Source organism: Stegostoma tigrinum, unplaced genomic scaffold, assembly GCF_030684315.1.
Source record: "Stegostoma tigrinum isolate sSteTig4 unplaced genomic scaffold, sSteTig4.hap1 scaffold_286, whole genome shotgun sequence".
Lineage (NCBI taxonomy): Eukaryota > Metazoa > Chordata > Chondrichthyes > Orectolobiformes > Stegostomatidae > Stegostoma > Stegostoma tigrinum.
Genome location: NW_026728214.1, coordinates 21,177 through 42,080, shown reverse-complemented (window position 1 = coordinate 42,080; position 20,904 = coordinate 21,177). Strand labels below are relative to the sequence as shown.

General features: G+C 45.1%; 1 long non-coding RNA gene across 1 annotated transcript; it reads left to right on the top strand.

Moving 5' to 3' along the window:
• The first annotated feature begins 2,173 nt into the window (after positions 1-2,173).
• LOC132208088 (uncharacterized) lies at positions 2,174-20,282 on the top strand. Its single transcript, XR_009444181.1, has 4 exons — positions 2,174-2,470; positions 3,217-3,301; positions 7,366-7,478; positions 20,058-20,282. It is a non-coding gene; the product is annotated as an uncharacterized LOC132208088 (long non-coding RNA).
• The last annotated feature ends 622 nt before the right edge of the window (positions 20,283-20,904 follow it).

The window sequence follows — 20,904 nt, the reverse complement described above, 5'->3', positions numbered from 1 at the left end:
AAGGAGGGAGTCGTTCTGGTGTTATAGGCTCGACTAGAATCATATTGGGACAAGTATCCTCGCAAAATACAGAGCTAGGTCTGGGGCTAGGGCGTTAAAATAAAAAGTGTGGAGTGGGTGAGCTCAGTTGCATGGAAAATTGTGGAAAAAGTTAGAAGCTGCTAAGTGCTCAGCTAAGTTTCCAGAGCAAGTAATAGGACAAAAAGTATGGAAATGGTCAGGAGTCTCACTTCAGCTGCAGCAGATAAGAAGGGTGGCTGTAAATGCCAGACTGAAGATCTTGTATTGAATTGCAGGGAGTGTATGAAACAAAGTGAATGAGTTTGTGGTGCAGATTGAAATTGACAGATACATCACTCTGGGTATCACAGAGAGGTGGTTGTTAGGGGATAAGTGTTGGGAATGAAATAGCCCATGATTCATGTCCGATAGAAAGAACAGGCAAATGGACAGAGATAACCAAGTGTGGAGCTGGATGAGCACAGCAGGCCAAGCAGCATCTCAGGACCGTAAAAGCTGACGTTTTCTGCCGAGACCCTTCTACTTCTGTGTGTTCATCCTGATCCACACTTTGTTATCTTGGATTCTGAAGCATCTTCAGTTCCCATTATCTCCGATACAAATGGACAGAGATGCCAGGGTTGGCTTGTCAGTAAGAAATGAGGTCGCGCTGAAGGAACCACAGCTCTTGTGCTTGTTTATTAATGACTTGGAGGAAAGAGGTGCATGTGCTGTGGCTAAATTTGTAGATGACTGAAAAAATATTTGGAAAGACAAGGCATGGCCCAGAAACAGAGATTTACCGGGATGTTACTTGGATCGGAATGTATTAGCTATAAGGAGGGTTTGGTGGAAATGCTGTGTCATGATAAATGTAATGAGATCAACCATGATCTCACCGAATGATGGAGGAATATTCAATGGGCCAAATGACTTTTTTTGTGAGTCTGTTGTTTGACAATGCATTCATGAAGGTGTTTTTTTTTCTCTCTTGGATAAGATGTGAAAATGAAATGTATCCGAGATAATGGGAACTGCACATGCTGGAGAATCCAAGACAACAAAATGTGAGGCTGGATGAACACAGCAGGCCAAGCAGCATCTCAGGAGGACAAAAGTGCTCCTGAGATGCTGCTTGGCCTGCTGTGTTCATCCAGCCTCACATTTTGTTGTCATGAAATGTATACACTTCCTTTTCATCTGGGAATAAATAATTGTTCTGAACGATTTCCATTGACTAATAGCCATCTGACAAGCTTCGCAATGTAAAGAGATTTTTAGCTTCTTTTTAATTGTAAAGGTATTCTTTGGAATTAATTTGGCATATATTATTTGCATCTCAGGAAGTATGTTCATCACTGCATCTCAAAAAGTGCTCTGTTGTATGACAACAGCTTTTTAAAGATCACTTCAATGGTTGTGATTTTGAGTTGCCATAACACACATTAAATTACACTGTTGGCCAATCTGTCCATGATTATTTCATTATGTTATGCTTCAAACAGACAAGGAAATATTGGTGATGCAATGAAGTGTTTGACTCTCAAATATAATTGCTGTTATAGTTTCCACTTGGAAGAAAGATTCACATCAAATTGACTGGTCAAGGAAATGGGACACTGACTGTGAGTACTTTGAATGTTCGAGTTATTCCTAAAATGAAAGTCATGACCTTGATGATTTCTCTTTCATGCAGATATGAAGAGACTCTTTTAAAATATCCTCTAGGTTAGTGGTTCAGGCATAAAAGTGCAATATGTATATTTATGTATACACATGTACATTCGTAATCTGAAAAGAAAATGAGTATAAATCACTTGTGACAAGGTGAGAATGAGTTATCCAGATAGTAAGAACTGCCAATGTTGGTGTCTGAGATAACACATTGTGGAGCTGGAGGAACACAGCAGGGCAGGCAGCATCAGAGGCTCAAGAAAGTTGAGGTTTTGGGTCAGGACCCTTCCTGAGAAATGGAGGGTGGAAGGGAGCTCAGAAACAAATCGTGTGGAGGGGGAGGAGGTGCTGGGGAAGGTAGGTGGGATGGTAATAAGTGAGTACTGTCCAGATTGGAACAGGTTTTCCCCAGGGGGTATTGAGTACGAATTCCAAATCACTCTCAAAATCTTAGTGACTGTTAACATTGATGTTTTTTGTCTGTGTGTTTCAGCAATTGCATGACTGTTGAATGGTTCGTTGAGAGTGAGGAACCTATGGACTCTCACACACCAAGATGGAATTGAGTTCGAAGAGTGACTTCAAAATAGTTGCTTGCTTTTAAAATCTTGACCGTTTTTGCTGTCCAGTTGAATGAATTTAGCTTCATACTGCTTCACTAGGAATTAGCGTTTCATAGGAACATATTTGTGAAACGTACAGTTCCGTAAGTTTTAGCATAAACTGGTGCAGCCTTTCGGTGCTTGCAAAAAGGCTCATCTCTCCATTAATACCGAAGGAAAATTGGAGTTTAAAAGTAAGTTCACCCGCTGTCAGGGAATGAAATGTTAATTTTGACTCGAACATAATTTTAAAAAAAGTCATATATTTGTGTAACACTGAACTCAAATTAAAATTTGGATATGCTAGTTTTACAGATGGTTGGATATTGAATTCAATTTAAATGAGGGTGAAGATCACTTTAAATCCAGCATATTTGTGAAGAAAAGAAAGAGCATGTCAAATAAAATTAACTGCATGACTCTTCATAGCCCTATATGTAGAATTTCATTCTGAACTATGAGACAGTTGTGACCCCATACTACCTCAGTGCTCATGGCAAGAGTAAGACTCCTGTTTGATGTGCTGTGCACTGCATGGAATGGCGGCAACATCAGATTCATTGATGCTTGAGAATCAAAAGAATATGACGATAAGATTTAAAATCAAAATCTCAATGAACACTTCAAGGAATGTATTACAGGAAGAGGGGGAAAGCATGTATGACTAATAGAAGGTGGTGGCGCAGATCACATAGACCTGTGTGCGAAAACTTATCACAAATTTCACATTGAATGGAACAGTTTAAACAGGCTGGAGGAAGCAGACATGCCAGCCCAAACTTTTTGAATTTGAGCATTCTGTTCGTAAACGTCAGCAAAATTGTGGGAAACATGTTTATTCTTTCTCTTTTATTGCACAGAACCATACGATGAGACTGTTTTGATGAGGAATTTAAAGATTATGTGTCCCATCCGTTTGACTCACAGTTTGGTACCATAGGTTGGTCCGATCTTCGTTCGAGAAGGAAAAGGGATGTTCCAGATACAGAAAACCGTCAAACCATTTACTACAAAGTCCGTTTCTGGTTAGTATTAATTAATGCAGTTAACATTTTTAGCTCGACATGATTGCACAATGGAGTCAATAAGAAAATTCCATCTGATATTCCACATAAATTTTAAGTGGATATTAAAGCAGCTCATTTCTTTTTCATGCTGTATGCTGCTTTTAAGAATGGTTGTCTTCTTGCCGAAATGTTTAGCTTTGACTCCATGGCTTCTTCCATGAGCTCACTTTGAAACACATGTTTCTTCAGCCAAAAATGCACGTTTACCCGGTGTAGCTTGACTAACCTTTCCCTGTGGTCGTTCCCCTGAAATCCCCTGCAGTAGCTCCCCTGAAAAACAACTATACCATTTTGGATACTGTTCCGGGGGATGACTTAGCACGGGTATGCAGTAGGGTGCAGGTCTCTGGCACAGAGTCTGTCCCTCTTGCACAGAAGGGAAGCGGGGATAGGAAGAGAGTGATAGTCATTGGGGACTCAATAGTTAGAGGGACTGATAGAAGATTTGCCGGGAACGAAAGAGACTCACGATTGGTGTGTTGCCTACCAGGTGCCAGGGTCTGTGATGTCACGAATATCCTGGGTGGGAAATTGGCTAGTGCCATTCGGTTGGATTTAAATGAGCTCAGAAGGGGGATGGGAAACTGAGGTGTAGTCCTAGTACACAGGAGGATGAGCATAGGGAGGACATGGTCAGGACCTCACTGTCACAGAAGTGTGCTGGCAGACAGCAAGCTGGATTGAAGTGTGACGACTTTAATGCCAGGAGTATCCGGAATAATGTAGGTGAGCTTGCAGCTTGGATAGGTACCTGGGACTTCGATGTTGTGGCCATTTCGGAGACATGGATAGAGCAGGGTCAGGAATGGATGTTGCAGGTTTTCGGGTTTAGATCTTTCATAAGGTCTGGCAAGGTGGTAAAAGAGGGGGAGGTGTGGCTTTGTTGGTCAAGGACAGTATCACGGCGGCTGAAAGAACCTTTGAGGACTCGTCTACTGCGGTTGTATGGGCTGAGGTTGCCCAGGAAGGTTTGTCGACTGAGTCAGTGTGGGTGGAAGTTCGGAACAGCAAGGCAGCAGTCACTTCACTGGGGGTTTTCTACAGACCCCAAATAGCAGTTGGGAGATCGAAGAACTCATTGGCCGGCAGATTGTTGAAAAGTGCAAACGTATCAGGGTTGTTGTTATGGGTGACTTCAACTTTCCCAATATAGATTGAAACCTCCTCAGTGCAGATGGTTTGGATGGAGCCGTTTTTGTCAGGTGTGTTCAGGAGGGTTTCCTGACTCAGTATGTGGACAGGCCGACGAGGCGGGAGGCCATTTTGGATTTGGTGCTCGGCGATGAGCCAGGACAGGTGTCAGATCTCGTGGTGGGAGAACACTTTGGCGACAGTGACCGCAAGAGCCTCCCATTTACCATAGCCATGGAAAGGAGCAGTTACCAGGGGAAGATATTTCACTGGGGTCAAGGAAACTATGATGCTATCAGACAGGAGTTGGGAAGTACAGATTGGGAGCAATTGTTCCACAGAAAGGGCGCAGCAGACATGTGGAGGCTGTTCAAGGAGCAGTTGTTGCGAGTGATGTATAAATTTGTTCGTCTGAGACAGATAAGAAGGGGTAAGATTAAGGAGCCTTGGATGACGGGTACAGAGGTGCTACTTGTCAAAAAGAAAAAGCAGCGTACGTAAGGTGGAGGAAGTGAGGGTCTAGCACAGCTTGAGAGTATTACAGGCCTGCTCGGAAGGAGCTCAAAAGATATTGCCTGTACAATTGTTACCTGTTACAACCTTTGCGTCCACGCTTGCTCATTCAATGGTGTCAAGATGCCAGCAGTGCGTGTACCTTCTCCATCCCCTAATGCCGTCAGCTCACACAAGACATAGTCCTTACTTAAAATCTTCTGATCAACCAAAGTTCATTGCAATGGACATTTTAGTTATCTGTCATGAAACGAAAACTGAATCTGACTGGCATGACCTGCAGTGCAAATGAATATAATCTGTGAAACGAGATTCCTTATGGGCTTGCAGCCGCGACAAATAATTGCTTTTCAAAGACGTTGCATACATACATTTTTTTCTCCTATTACCTTAGATTATTTTTTTGTTTATGCATGTTGTGTGGGTTTCCAGTCAGGCGCATAAACACAGGTTGATGCAGTCACTGTTACAGCATGGTATTGAAGGAGAATTTGTGATCTTTGGAGTTTCATTCCAGTGTATGAAGGAGGGCACCATCAAGCCACTTCAGAGCACTACTGGCGACAAATTGTTGCAAGTTTTCAAGTGTTACCAATGGTCACATAAAATATGGCCTTTTTGTTGTTGCGCTATTCATCTTAACTGCAACATATCTAGTATTTAGGCTTGGAAACTATTTCAAGTTTTTTGATTTACTTATTCAAAATCATTTATGATTGTTGTCATGATATCTACAATATGTTATTTTGATTGGACACAGAGGACTGGATCTGTCTTAATGGAAATAATGTATGCGCTTATAAAACCCCTTCTGGGCAAGGTAGTTGCTCAGTGGTTAGAGCTGCTCATGCACTGGGGAGCCAATTGAGATTCCAGTCTTGGGTAACTATCTGTGTGGAATTGACACGTCCTCCCCGCGTCTGCGAGGGGCTTCCACCAGGTGCTGCAGTTTCCTCCCATTGTTCAAAGATGTGCAGGTCCTTATATGTGATTTGTGAAGCATTTCTTAAATGTTTCAATCCTGCCAGCATCCAGTGCCTTGGACAAAGTAACTGGAGATGAATAAAAGATACTGTGCCTTTTGACACCATTTCCTGCTGGATTTTCATCAATCCTGCTTTGTATCGGTGACGACTTCCATGACCTTTTTTGATGCTATGTCTGAATTGACAGTCTAGTTCCAAATGTTTGTTGTGCAGTATTTCATGGTCTCTGTTATAGCATACCCACGAATGTCCACTTCAAAAGATACTTCCATATCATAGAATCCCTACGGTGTGGAAACAAGCCCATTTTGACCCAAGAAGTCCACGGCCACCCTCCAAAGAGCGTCTCACCCTGACTCATCCCCCGACCCTTTCCTCAGTAACCCTACATTTCCCATGACTAACACACCTAATCTACACATCCCTAAACACAATGGGCAAGTTTGGCATGGCCCATACACTGAGCCTGCACATCTTTGGACTGTGGGAGGAAACCAGAGCACCCAGCAGGAACCCATGCAGGCATGGGCAGAATGTACAAACTCCGCACGGAAAATCGTCCAACGGTGGGATCGAACCTGGGTCCCTGGCGCTGTGAGTCAGCAGTGCTAACCACTGAGCCACCGTGCTGCCCTTGGAGTTAGACAGAGCTTGCTTGTTCCTGGGTGGCCTCATACTGCCAACCTCCACTGAGTGGCAAAAGTGCTGACCAACTGCACTCATCTTCACTGGTTTTTGCTTTGTATCATTGAATTCAATCCTTCAAACTCTATGATAAATATTGAAATTTCCATTGATATGTGAGCGTTGTTTTTAGTACGTAGTATTGGTTTATTATGTTTCATTGGTACATAATGAATATTGTATGTGTATGCAAATGGGCAAGTTGGTAATGATGCAGTCCACAGACCTGGAGGATAATAACACTGTCCTTCAATCGCCCACGATGCCCTCTGCAAATTGGTAGAAAACAAAAATTTCTATAAAATTCATCTCTCCTCCCGTCAGTCAATCAAAATTAATTCAGGATTTTGTACAGGCCAATAACCGTAAGATTACACGAGCCTAAACAAAACTACTGGCTCATATTAGTTCAGTAAAGTGAAAGGGCAACAATAGAGGTAGTAGGAACTGCAGATGCTGGAGAATCTGAGATAAGAAGGTGTAAAGCTGGATGAACACAGCAAGCCAAGCAGTATCATCCGGCTCTACACCTTGTTATCTCAGGTTCTCTAGCGCCAATTTTCTGAAGTAGGGTCTCGTTCCGAAACATCAGCTTTCTTGCTTCTCTGATGCTGCTTGACCTGCTGTGTTCATCCAGGTCTCCACCTTGGGCAACAATAGAGTATGTTTTAAGTCACTAGATATGTTACGTGGGTTTGTCTTCCTTAGGGTGGAGTTAGTGGAACCGAAAAAGATGTCTCCCTCACAGCATTTGTGACAAAAGAATTGTATCGTTCCTTGGCGGCCTTTCAACAGAAGAATATTCAGAGATTTCCCGAGTGGTAAGAATGTAACTTCTTTTACTTCTCTTTATCTCACTTTTTCCAACAATTGGAAAATAGATTTTAGAAATAACATCGAGCTGATGAAGTGTGAAAAGAAGAATAATTCCAAGCAGTGGTGGGAGTTGGTCAGTGAGGTGGGAGGAGTGGATAGGTGGGAGAGAAGGCGGACAGGTCATGGAGGCGGGGATGAGGGGAGGAACTAGTGTTGGGATGAGGCTGGCGGGTGGGGAGATTTTGAGGGTGGCCAAGTCCACATTGAGGCTATTGAGTTGGAAGCTCCCGAGGCGGAATATGAGGTGCTGCTCCTCCAGTTTCTGGGTGGTTTGGTTGTGACACTGGAAGAGGCCCAGGATGGACATGTCATTCAGGGAGTGGGAGGGGGAGGGGGAGTTGAAGTGATGCAATGATTTGGACATGAAAATAGAAGGTGTGGTTAGTAAGTTTCCCAATGATTGAAGGTGTAGTAGCCAGCCAAGAAGGTCACCTCAGAATACAATGGGACATTGACAAGGGCCAATAAACTGAGGAATGGCAGATGGAGTTGAGGTTAGACAAATGTGAGGTGCTACATTTTGGAAAGGCAAATCAGGGCAGCACGCTTACACTGAAGGTTGTGGGGAGTGTTGCTTAATAAAGAGACACTGGAGTGCAGTTTCGTAGTTCCATCAAAGTACAGCCACCGGTAGAAAGGATATGAAGGAGACATTTGGTGTGCTCGCCTTTATCGGTCAGTGCATTGAGAATAGGAGTTGGGAGATCACTTAGCAGCCATATAGGACGTTGGTTCGGCTGCTTTTGGAATACTGCAATCGATTTTAGTCTCCTTGCGAGAGGAAGGATGTCGGCGCAACATTGAGGGCCGAAGGGCCTGTTCTGCGCTGTATTGTTGTATGTTGTAAACTTGAAAGGGTTCAGAGAAGATCTACAAGGATGTTACCAGCATCGGAGGTTGGAGGTATACCGTGGGCTTGAACAGGCAGCTATTTCTTGGAACTTTGGAGTTCAGGGCTGACCATATAGAAGTTTATACAATTACGAGGGATGTGGATAGAGCGAACAGCCAAGATCTTTTCCCCGGGTTGCTGGAATCCAAAACTGGAGGGAATAGGTTAAAAATGAGAGAGGGAAGATTTAAAATGGACCGGATTTTTTTCACAGTGGTGCATGTCTGGAGTGAGATACAATGACTGAGTGAAATGGGATGCAGTGACTGATGGAGATGGGATGCTGTGACTGAGTGAAATGGGATGCTGTGACTGAGGGTAATGGGATGTAGTGACTGAGGGTAATGGGATGTAGTGACTGATGGTAATGGGATGCAGTGACTGATGGTAATGGGATGCAGTGACTGAGGTGAAATGGGCTGCAGAGACTGAGTGAAATAGCATGCAGTGATTGAGGAACGGCGATGCAGTGACTGTGGGAAATGGGATGCAGTGACTGTGGGAAATGGGATGCAGTGACTGAGTGAAATGTGATGCAGTGACTGAGTGAAATCGGATGCAGTGACTGAGGGAAATGAGATGCAGTCGCTGAGTGAAATGAGATGCAGTCGCTGAGTGAAATGGGATGCATCACTGAGGGAAATGGGATGCAGTGACTGAGTGAAATGGGATGCAGTGACTGAGTGAAATCGGATGTAGTGACTGAGGGAAATGGGATGCACTGACCCAGTGAAATGAGATGCAGTGACTGACGGAAATGGGATGCAGTGACTGAGGGAAATGGGGTGCAGTATATGTGGGAAGAAGCAACCAATCACTGAGTGAAATGAGATGATGAGACTGAGGGCAAGGAGATCCTGTGACTTTGGGAAATGGGATGCACTGAGTGTGGGAAATTGAATGCAGCGTCTGTGAGATACGGGAAACAGTGACTGATGGAAATGGGATGCAGTAACTGTGTTGAAGGAGATGCAGTGACTGCGTGAAATGCGATGCAGTGACTGCGTGAAATGCGATGCAGTGACTGAGTGAAATGTGATTCAGTCACTGAGTGAATTGGGATGCATCACTGAGTGAAATGGGATGCAGTGACTGAGTGAAATGCGATGCAGTGACTGAGTGAAATGCGATGCAGTGACTGAGTGAAATGCGATGCAGTGACTGAGTGAAATGCGATGCAGTGACTGAGTGAAATGCGATGCAGTGACTGAGTGAAATGCGATGCAGTGACTGAGTGAAATGCGATGCAGTGACTGAGTGAAATGCGATGCACTGACTGAGTGAAATGCGATGCACTGACTGAGTGAAATGCGATGCACTGACTGAGTGAAATGAGATGCACTGACTGATGGAAATTAGATGCAGTGACTGAGTGAAATGAGAAGCATTGAATGCACTGTCTGAGAGATACGGGAAACAGTGACTGATGGAAATGGGATGCAGCGACTGAGTGAAATGGGATGCAGTGACAGAGGGAAATGAGATGCAGTGACTGAGGGAAATGAGATGCAGTGACTGAGGGAAATGGGATGCAGTGACTGAGGGAAATGGGATGCAGTGCCCGAGTGTAATGGGACGCAGTGACTCTGGGGACATGGGATGCAGTGACTGTCTGAAATGGGAGGGTGTGACTCACTGAAATGGGAGGGTGTGACTCACTGAAATGGGAGGGTGTGACTCACTGAAATGGGTGGGTGTGACTCACTGAAATGGGAGGCAGTGACTCACTGAAATGGGAGGCAGTGACTCACTGAAATGGGAGGCAGTGACTCACTGAAATGGGAGGCAGTGACTCACTGAAATGGGAGGCAGTGACTCACTGAAATGGGAGGCAGTGACTCACTGAAATGGGAGGCAGTGACTCACTGAAATGGGATGCAGTGACTCACTGAAATGGGAGGCAGTGACTCAGTGAAATGGGAGGCAGTGACTGAGTGAAATGGGATGCCGTCACTGAGTGAAATGGGATGATGTGACCGTGGGAAATGGGATGCAGTGACTGAGGGTAATGGGAGGCAGTGACTGAGTGAAGTGGGATGTAGTGACTGAGTGAAATGGGATGCAGTGACTGACGTAATGGGAAGGAGTGAATGAGGTAATAGGGATGCAGTGCCTGACGGGCCTTGGGGTGCAGTGACTGAGGGAAGTGGGATGCAGTGACTGAGGGAAGTGGGATGTAGTGACTAATGAAATTTGAGTGCAGTGACTGCATCAGATTTGGAACTGGGTCATGAGCCTGGCCAGGTGTTAGATTTGGAAGTCGGTGATCACCTTGGTGATAGCGATCACAATTCTAAGATAATAAACTGCCAACCTCAGCGATCACAATTCTGTTATGTTTACTTTCGTGATGGAAAGGTAGAGGTGTACACCACTGGGCAAGAGTTATATCTGGGGGACAGACAATTCCGATGAGATTTGGCAAGATTTTGGGAGCATAGGATGGGGAAGGAAACTGCAAGGGATGGGCACAATAGAAATGTAGAGCTTATTCAAGGAAAAGTTCCTGTGTGTCCTAGATAAGTATGTACCTGTCAGGCCGGGAGGAAGCTGTAGAGCGCGGGAGCCGTGGTTTACGAACGAAGTGGAATCTCTGGTCAAGAGGAAGCAGAAGGCTTCTGTTACGAGAAGATGTGAATGCTCAGTTAGGGTGCTTGAGGGTTACAAGGTAGCCAGGAAAGACCGAAAGAGAGAGCTCAGAAGAGCCAGGAGGAGACTTGAGAAGTTGTTGGCGGATAGGATCAGGGTAAACCGTAAGGTTTTCTATCGGTATTTAAGAAATAAAAGAATGAGAAAAGTAAGATTAGGCCCAATCAAGGATAGTAGTGGGAAGTTGTGTGTGGAGTCAGATGAGATAGGGGAAGCGTGAAATGAATATTTTTCAACAGTATTCACTCTAGAAAACGACAATGTTGTCAAGGAGAATACAGAGATACAGGCTACTGGACTAGGTGGGATTGAGGTTCACAAGGAAGAGGTATTTGAAATCCTACAGAGGGTGAAGATAGCTATGACCCCTGGGCCGGATGGGATTTATCCTCGGATCCTCGGGGAATCCAGGGAGGAGATTGCCGAGCCTTTGGCATTGATCTTTAACTCGTCATTGTCTGCAGGAATAGTGCCAGATGACTGGAGGATAGCAATTGTGGTTCTCCTGTTCAAGAAGGGGAGTAGAGACAACCCTGGTAATTATCGGCCAGTGAGCCTTACCTCAGTTGTTGGTAAAGTGTTGGAAAAGGTTCTAAGGGACAGGATTTATAATCATCTAGAAAAGAATAAATTGATTCGGGATAGTCAGCACAGTTTTGTGAAGGGTCGGTCGTGCCTCACAAACTTTATTGAGTTCTTTGAGAAGGTGACCAAACAGGTAGATGAGAGTAAACCGGTTGATGTGGAGTATATGGATTTCAGCAAGGCGTTCGATAAGGTTCCCCATAACAGACTATTGTACAAAATGCAGAGGAATGGAATTGTGGGAGATATAGCAGTTTGGATCGGAAATTGGCCTGCTGAAAGAAGACAGAGGGTGGTAGTAGATGGGAAACGTTCATCCTGGAGACCAGTTTCTGGTGGTACCGCAAGGGTCGGTGTTGGGTCCACTGCTGTTTGTCATTTTTATAAATGACCTGGATGAGGGCAGTGAAGGATGAGTTAGTAAATTTGCAGACAACACTAAGATAGGTGGAGTTGTGGATAGTGACAAAGGATTGGTTGCAGAGAGACACAGATAAGCTGCAGAGCTGGGCTGAGAGGTGGCAAATGGAGTTTAATGCAGACAAGCGTGAGGTGATGCACTTCGGCAGGAGTAACCAGAAGGCAAAGTACAGGGCTAATGGTAAGATTCTTAGTAGTATAGATGAGCGGAGAGATCTCGGTGTCCATGAACACAGATCCTTGAAAGTTGCCACCCAGGTTGACAGGGCTGTTAAGAAGGCATACAGTGTTTTAGCTTTGATTAATAGAGGGATCGAGTTCCGGAACCGAGAGGTTATGGTGAAGCTGTACAAAACTCTGGTGCGGCCGCATTGGAGTATTGTATCCAGTTCTGGTCACCGCATGATAAGAAGGATGTGGAAGCTTTGGAAAGGGTGCAGAGGAGATTTACTAGGATGTTGCCTGGTATGGAGGGAAGGTCTTACGAGGAATGGCTGAGGGACTTGAGGCTGTCTTCATTAGAGAGAAGAAGGTTGAGGGGTGACTTAATTGAAACATATAAAATAATCAGAGGGTGAGATAGGGTGGATCGGGAGAGCCTTTTTCCTAGGATGGTGATGGCGAGCACGAGGGGGCAGAGCTTTAAATTGAGGGGTGAAAGATACAGGACAGATGTCAGAGGTAGTTTCTTTACTCAGAGAGTAGTAAGGGAATGGAATGCTTTGCCTGCAACGGTAGTAGATTCGCCAACTTCAGGTACATTTAAGTGGTCATTGGACAAGCATATGGACGTACATGGAATAGTGCAGGTTAGATGGGCTTGAGATCGGCATGACAGGTCAGCACAAGATCGAGGGCCGAAGGGCCTGTACTGTGCTGTAATGTTCTATGTTCTATCTTCTATGGCTAGCTCTCCCTGTGCTCCGTGTGATTTAACTTCCCTACTGGACTACTGTGAGGAACCTTGTTGAACGCCTTACTGAAACCCATATACGTCCATGTTTCTGCCTTAATCAATGCTCTTCATTACTACTTTAAAAAACTCATTCAAATGACATGAGTTATGATTTCCTGTGCACATGTGTCCTCGGATCCCATGGACTGTTTCCTGTTCTAACAGTCTTCAAATGGGGAATCTTGTCAAAAGCTCTGCTGAAGCCCAAGTAGACTGTGTCAAATGCATTGCCCTCATCCACACACCTAGTTAGCTCTTCAGTCATAGATTCATAGAGTCATACAGCACAGAATCAGGACCCTCACTCCTAATCATCTGTACTGATCAGGTGTCCCAAACTTAACCGGTCCCATTTGCCTGCGTTTGGTATCCGTCTAAACCTTTCCTAATTGTGTACCTGTCCAAATGTCTTTTAAATACAGAAATTTTATCTGCCTCTACCACGTCTGTTGGCAGCTCATTGCATTCACGCACCACCCTCTGTGTGGGAAAAGTTGCCGGTCGGGTCACTTTTAAATCTTTCCCCTTTCACATTTGAACCTACTCCCTTCGAGCTTTGGACTCCCCTACCTTGGTTATTCCCCTTATCAATGCCCATCATGATTTTTTACACCTCTGGAAGTCACCCCTTCGTCTCCGATACTCCAGGGAAAAAGTCCGAGCCTATCCACCGCTCCTCGTAAACCCTCCAGTCCCGGCAATGACCTTTTGTAATTATTTTTGCACTCTGTATAGTTTAACAGCATTCTTCCTACGGCAGGGTAACCAGAATTCACTGAAGTATTATGACATAGAACATAGAACATTACAGCGCAGTACAGGCCCTTCGGCCCTCGATGTTGCGCCAACCTGTGAATCCAACCTGAAGCCCATCAAACCGACACTATTCCATTACCATCCATATATTTAGCAATGTTCATTTAAATGCCCTTAAACTTGGCAATCTACTCCTGTTGCAGGCAGGGCATTCCGCACCCATACTACTCTCTGAATAAAGAACCTCCCTCTGACATGTGTCCCATATCTGTCTCCCCTCAATTTAAACCTATCTCCACTCGTGCTCACCATCACCATCGAGGAAAAAGACTATCGCTGTCCACCTATCTAATCCTCTGATTATCTTGTATGTCTCTATTAAGTTGCCTCTTCACCTTCTTCTGACAAAAACAGCCTCAAGTCTCGAAGCTTTTCCTCATAAGACCTTCCTTCCACACCAGACAAGGTCCTAATAAACCCCCTCCAAATCCTTCCGATAATGTGGCGATCAGAACTGTACGCAATAGTCCAAGCGCGGCCGCACCAGTGTTTTGTACAGCTGCAACATGACCTCATGGCTCCGAAACTCAATCTCTGTACCAATAAAACCTAACACGCTGTACGCCTTCTGAACAAGCCTATCAATCTGCGTGGCAACTTTGAGGGATCTACGCACATGGACACCGAGATCTCTCTGCTCATCCACACCACCAAGATTCTGGGCAGCACGGTGGCTCAGTGGTTCGCACTGCAGCCTCGGGCAATTGTCTGTGCGAAGTTTGCACGTTCTCCCCGTTCTGCTTGCATTTCCTCCTGGTGATCCGGTTAAGGCGGATAAGGGAGGGGAGGGGAATATGTGTCTGGTGGCGGCATCCTGCTGGTGGTGGTGGAAATGGTGCCTGATGTTTGTATGGATGTGGGCATGTGGGTTGATAGGTAAGGTCAAGTGGAACCTTATTGCTATCTTGGGAGGGAAGAGAAAAGGTGAGGGCAGAAGTGCTGGGTTGGACACAGTTGAGGGCCCTGTCGACCACGGAGCCGGAGAATCCTCAGTTGAGGAAGAAGATGGACATTTTGCAGGCTCCCTTGTTGATGTTGGCCTCATGAGAACATGTTCGATGGAGATGGAGGAAGTGAGATAAGAGGTTGGAGTCTTTACAGAAAGTGGGGTGTGAGGATATATAGACCAGGTAGCTGTGAGAGTCAGAGAGTTTGTAATGGATATTAGTGCGAAGCCTACCCCCAGGAATGGAAGCAGAAATGTTGAGGAAGGGAAGGGTAGAGTCAGAGGTAGAGCAGGTGAAAGTGAGGGCAGGATGGAAATTGGAGGCGAAGTTGATGAAGTTTTCCAATTTCAGACGAGAGAGAGAAGCAGCCGGATGATATCATTGATGTATCGGAGAAAGTGTTGTGGGTGGGAATGTTCCACGTACCCCGTGAAGAGACAGGTTTAACTCGGGCCCACGCAGGTGCCCGGAGCTGCTCCTCTTACCCGAAGAAAATGAGAGGAGTTAAACAACAAGTTGTTGAGGGTGAGGATGAGGTCGACCAAGTGGAAGAGGGTGGTGGTGGGAGGGGAATGTTCAGGTCTTTGCTCCAAGAAGAAGGGGACAGCCCTAAGAACCTCCTGGTGGGGAATGGATGTGTAAAGGAATTACACGTTCATGGTAAAGAGGACGCAGCTGGAACCGGCAAACTGATGCTTTAAAACTGCGTAAAATGTCAGAGTATTTCTGGATGTACGTGGGCAGTGCTTGGACCAGTTGACAGAAGATTGAGTCAAGGTCGGAAGAGATGAGTTCTGTGGGGCAGGAACAGGCTGAAACAATGGGTCTGCCAGGACAGTCTCATTTGTGGATTTTTAGGGGGACGTAGGAGCAACCTGTGGGGAGCTGTGGCCTTTCAGCTTGGAAACAGAGGGGGAAGATCACCAGATAGACCAAGATCAGTTACTGGAGTAGATACAATGGCCCAGTGCGGTCATGGCCCAGGAGAAGTCGGAGGAGGTATCTGAGAGCTGGCGCTCAGCCTCTGCAAGGTAGACTTCAGCTCACCAGACCACAACAGCACCACCTTATGGGCAGGCTTAATAACAAAGTCAGGGTGAGATATGAGTGCGTGGAGGGCAGTCAGTTGGGCAGGACGTAGGTTGGGTTTGGTGCAGGGAACAGAGAAATTGAGGTGATAGCACGTCGATAGTTCTCAATGAACAGATTGAGTGCACCTGCATCCCCACCTTAACAATTCTGCACTGAGGGGTGCCATTAACTGTATATTTTTCTGTAATAGTTGAGTTCCCAAAGTGGAGCATCTCACATTTAATGGATTAAAATCCACGTGCCGTTTCTGCAACTGATCTGTATCCTTTTATGACGTCTACACTCATCCCGATTCTCCCAATCATTCTATTGTCTGCAAACTTGCTAACCCATACATCTATATTTTCACCTCAGTCATTTTGTCTTGACCACAAACAGCAGAGGTCCCAGCACAGATTCCTGCGGAACACCAATCGTCCTGGATCTACAGCCTGAAAAGCACCATTCCACCTCTTGCCTCTGTCTTCTCTGGGCAAGCCAGTTGTGAATCCAAGCATCCAAGCCACCATTGACTCGGTGCATCTTAATTTTCTGGATGATCCTATCATGAGGCACCTTGTTGAAAGTATTGCTAAAATCCATGTCGACAATATCCACTGCTCTACCTTCATTGATCACATTCGTCACCTCCTCAAAAAATTCAGTCAAGTTAGTAAGACATGACCTGCCCTGCACAAAGCCATGCTGACTGTCCCTAATGAGGCCATGCTGTTCCAAATACAGATAAATACAATCCCTAAGAATTCTCTCCAATAGCTTCCAATGAACGATGAGAAACTCGCTAGTCTATAGTTTCCTGGATTGACCCTATTTCCCTTCTTGAACAGAAGAAGAACATTTAGCAACTTGCTAATCCTCCAGTACCCCTCCAGTGGCTACCAAGGATACAAAGATATTGCTGAATGCCCCGACAATCTCTTCTCTCACCTCGCTCAAAAACCTTGAGGAGATACCATTGGGTCCTGAGGACTTATCCACCTGAATGCTCTTTCTTGATTTCAAAATGCTGTTATCATATGAGCATGCTCCACACAAATCCCACTATCCTCCACACCCTTCGCCTGAGTCAATAGTGATGCACGGACTTAATTTAGGATCTTGCCCACATCCTCTGTTTCCAAACACAAGTTCCCTCCTTTATCCTGAATGGTCCTACTTTCTCACTATTTATCCCCTTGTTTTTGATGTATGCACAGAATGCCTTGGGATTTCCTTCAACCCTCCTTGCCAAGGTCATTTGATCGCCTTTCTTTTTCTGCTTTCTTTATGTCAGCCCTGTTCGATTTTAGCTTCGTAAACCTGACATATTTTTGTTTTTCCCTTTTGACTAACTTCACAACCTCCCCAATTATCCAAGGGTCTTTTACCTTGCCATCGTTGTCCTTCCTCCTTCCTGATCCTAAACTCACAAGCAGGCCTTTAAACAATTCCCATATGGCAAATGTGACAGCTCCTCCCAATTAACACTCCCCAGCTCCTACCTAAAATTGATATAATTTACTCTCCCCCAAGGTCCTGACTTATACTTCTTCACAGCAATCTTAAAATTTAAGGAGTTGTGATCACTATTTCCAAAATGCTTTCCCACCCTTCTCACCAGTTACCTGACCAGGACAAAGTCCAGCATGGCCCATCTTCTATCCACATACTGTGTCAAGAAACTCTCTTGGATAGTCTTAACAAATTCAGCCTCATTTAAACTCTTGTTGTAAGGGAGTCCCAGTCAATACCGGGGAGGTTAAATTCACTGACTGTGACAACTCTGACTTATTGCATCATTTCACAAGCTGCCTACATATTTGTTCCTCAGTGTGTCAGTGGCAAAAGGGAGCAGGCTATTAGTTTAATCTGATCAGAGTGATTGTGTCTATCTTATTTTTGAACGCGACCTCTATTGCCTCAGTGGGCAAGCCCTCCAGAATGTCCTTTCTAGGTACAGATGTAACATTTCCCACAGGTTAGGAGTGCACCTCCTTCTTTTATCTTCCCCTCTATCTTGTCGAAAACAATGAAACCCTGGAACATTGAGCACCCAGTCCGGTCTCTGTCTCAACCAAGCCTCTGTAATGGCCTCAACATCAGAGTCCCATGTACGGATCCAGGCTCTAAGCTCATCTGCCTTACCTGTAATACTCCTTGCAGTGAAATAAACATATTTCAGCTTGTTCGTGCCATCATGTTCATGTACCTGTCTCTGACTGCCATTCTTTTCTGATTTATTGGTCCCAGCATGTACCTGCCATCAATTCATCTACTTGCTGACCTGCTGCTCTGGTTCCCAGCTGCCTGCCGGTCTTTAAATCCTCCCAAGTAGCACTAGCAAACCTCCCTGTGAGGGTATTTGTTCCCGTTCAGTTTAGGTGCAGCCCATCCCTCTTACACAGGTCACCCCTTGCCCAAGAAGCGGTCGCAATTATCCATGAACCTGAAAGCCTGCCCCCAGTACCAGCTCCTTAACCAATGCATTCATCTCACCTATCTTTCTCTGACTTAACTCACGAACATGTGGCACTCGTGGCAACCCATAAATTATTACCCTCTAGGTCCTGCCTTTCAGCCTCTTTGCTAACTCCTTGTACACAGTCCACAGGATCTCATCCCTCTTTCTACCTACGTCATTGGTACCAATGTGCACAATGGCCTCTGGCTGCTCACCCTCCCCCTTAAGAATTTCTTGCAACCACTCAGAGATGTCCTTGACCTTGGTACCAGGGAAGCAACACACAGCCCTGGTATCTCAAATGTGGCTACAGAAACTATGCCCCCAACGAATGAGTCTCCAACCACGATCACTCACTTGGATTTGCCTGACCCTGTCCCACAGCAGGGCGGTTTGTACCACGGACCTGGCAGCTGCTGATTATATAACCGTTCCAGTTTAGTTTTAGATCAGTGTTAACCTTGATTAAGTGGATAGCCAAGCACCTCAGTGGGCTACAGTACAGGAGAATTAAATTCTTAAGCTCACGGATTCTGTGAGAGTCAAAGACAAGCACTGAATTGTTCCAACCTCATTTCCAACACCTGGCCCATTACCCTGCATGGCTTGGATAACACTTGCACGTTTAATAAAAATGTAAGGATGATGTGAGGGTAAGGACATGGAATTTTGTGATATGGTCATATTCGCTCTTGTTGGAGCTGATTGCTGCTTCGCACTTGTATGGTGCGAATGTTACTTATCGTTTATCAGGCCAAGCCTGATCGTTGTCCAAGTCTCACTGTATTTTCTCATCGTTGACTTCACTGTTGGAAAAGTCATGAATTCTGCTGGACACCTGGACAATATTCAATGAACATTCATGTCTGCACTTTGGTTCAAATGAAGACATGACTTCAACCAGTGCAGGTATCCAGTGAATGCCACTGACTCAATTTTCTATTCCTCTGCTTCACACCACATTCAATCAGAAGTTGCCTTGGTGGAAATGACAGATTGCACTTTCCTTCCTTTTCAAGCTCAGGATCTCTGATCATATTTGTGGTAAATCCTGAACGAGGTTACGAGAAGTGTGGCATGACGAAAAGTAAACTGAACCTTAGTGTGCAGCTGTTTGACAGCACTGTCATCCAGATGTTGCATTACTTTGCTGATGATTGAGAATACATTGAGGTCATAATTGGTCAGGACAATTTGTCTGCCGATTGCGTGATAGGTCATCTTTCGATGAAATGTGAGTGTTGCAAGTGTTTAAAAATGTACTGGAAAACATTTACTGTTGGTGTGGCGACCTTGGGGCACATTGTTCCAGTACAATTTGTGGGATGCTGCCAGGTGCCATGGCATTTGCAGTATCCGGAACATTCAGTCTTGTCATTGCATGAAATAATTTGAATTGCGTGTAAGTTAAGATCTGTGATGCCTCCTCAGGATGAGGGCAAGGCGATCATCCAGACTGGTGAATGGTTTCATCTGCTCCTTCACCTTTTGTTCATAACATCTTGTAATAACTGCCATGTAGCCTGATGAGAAACTAAAGCTCACTTTGATTCATTTGCATTTGAAGGTGCCTATTTTTCCCAAACAAAAGGACCCATCACTGAGCGGGAAGTATGGAGAATGTTATAGACATCAGTGGTGAGATAATGCTGGATCTTGACCAGCAAAACCATTGTTGTGTTGTTGAAATGCAAACAAAAATCTATATGATGTAAACTTTATTCTTAGCTAATCCCTTCAACAAATGACAGATTCTGATGTTGGTTCCTGGAAAGCCTCCATGGTTGGAGGACGAGAAGCCGTATCCAATTGAAGCAGCACAGGCTTCTGCGATGACTGTGGAAACCACTGCTTATGCCTTGCTTCAAGCGTTGTCAAGGAATGATATTGACGATGCAACACCGATTGCGAGGTGGCCAACGATGCAACAGAACTATGGTGGTGGATTTCACTCGAGGCAGGTAAATGCTTGAGATCACAACAGCAGGCATTCAGATATTTCCATTGATCGTGTTACTAACTGGTGGTTGTTGCAGTTTGCAATCAAACTGGACACTGCATTTTCATCTGCAGGTTTGGTGCATTGGCACAAATTCCAGTTCTTGAATGGTGTTAATCCTTGGTTAAATTCTTACATGCACTTTGCCTGTGCATCACTTTTCCTCTTGGCATTGTCCTTGAAAACTATCTGTTTCTGTAAACCTTCACTTACTTGTCATAGGATCATTGAGGGACAGCATAATAGAGTGCTATGGCAATGGAACAGACCCTTCAGCAAATTGTATGTGCCCTCACAAGATGCAAGTCCCGAACTATTCTCATCACATTTCCCAGCACTCGACCCAGAGCCTTGTATGCCTTGGCATCGCAAATGCCCAATCAAAGACTTGTTAAATGTTATCATGGTTTCTGACTCTACCACCCACACAGTCGGTGCGTTCCACATTCTCACCACAGTTTGGGTGCAAAAACAAGTAAGCTTCCTCAAGAGATAGTAGGAACTTGCCAATGCTGGAGAATCTGAGAGAACAAGGTGTAGAACTGGATGAACACAGCGGGCCGAGCAGCATCAGAG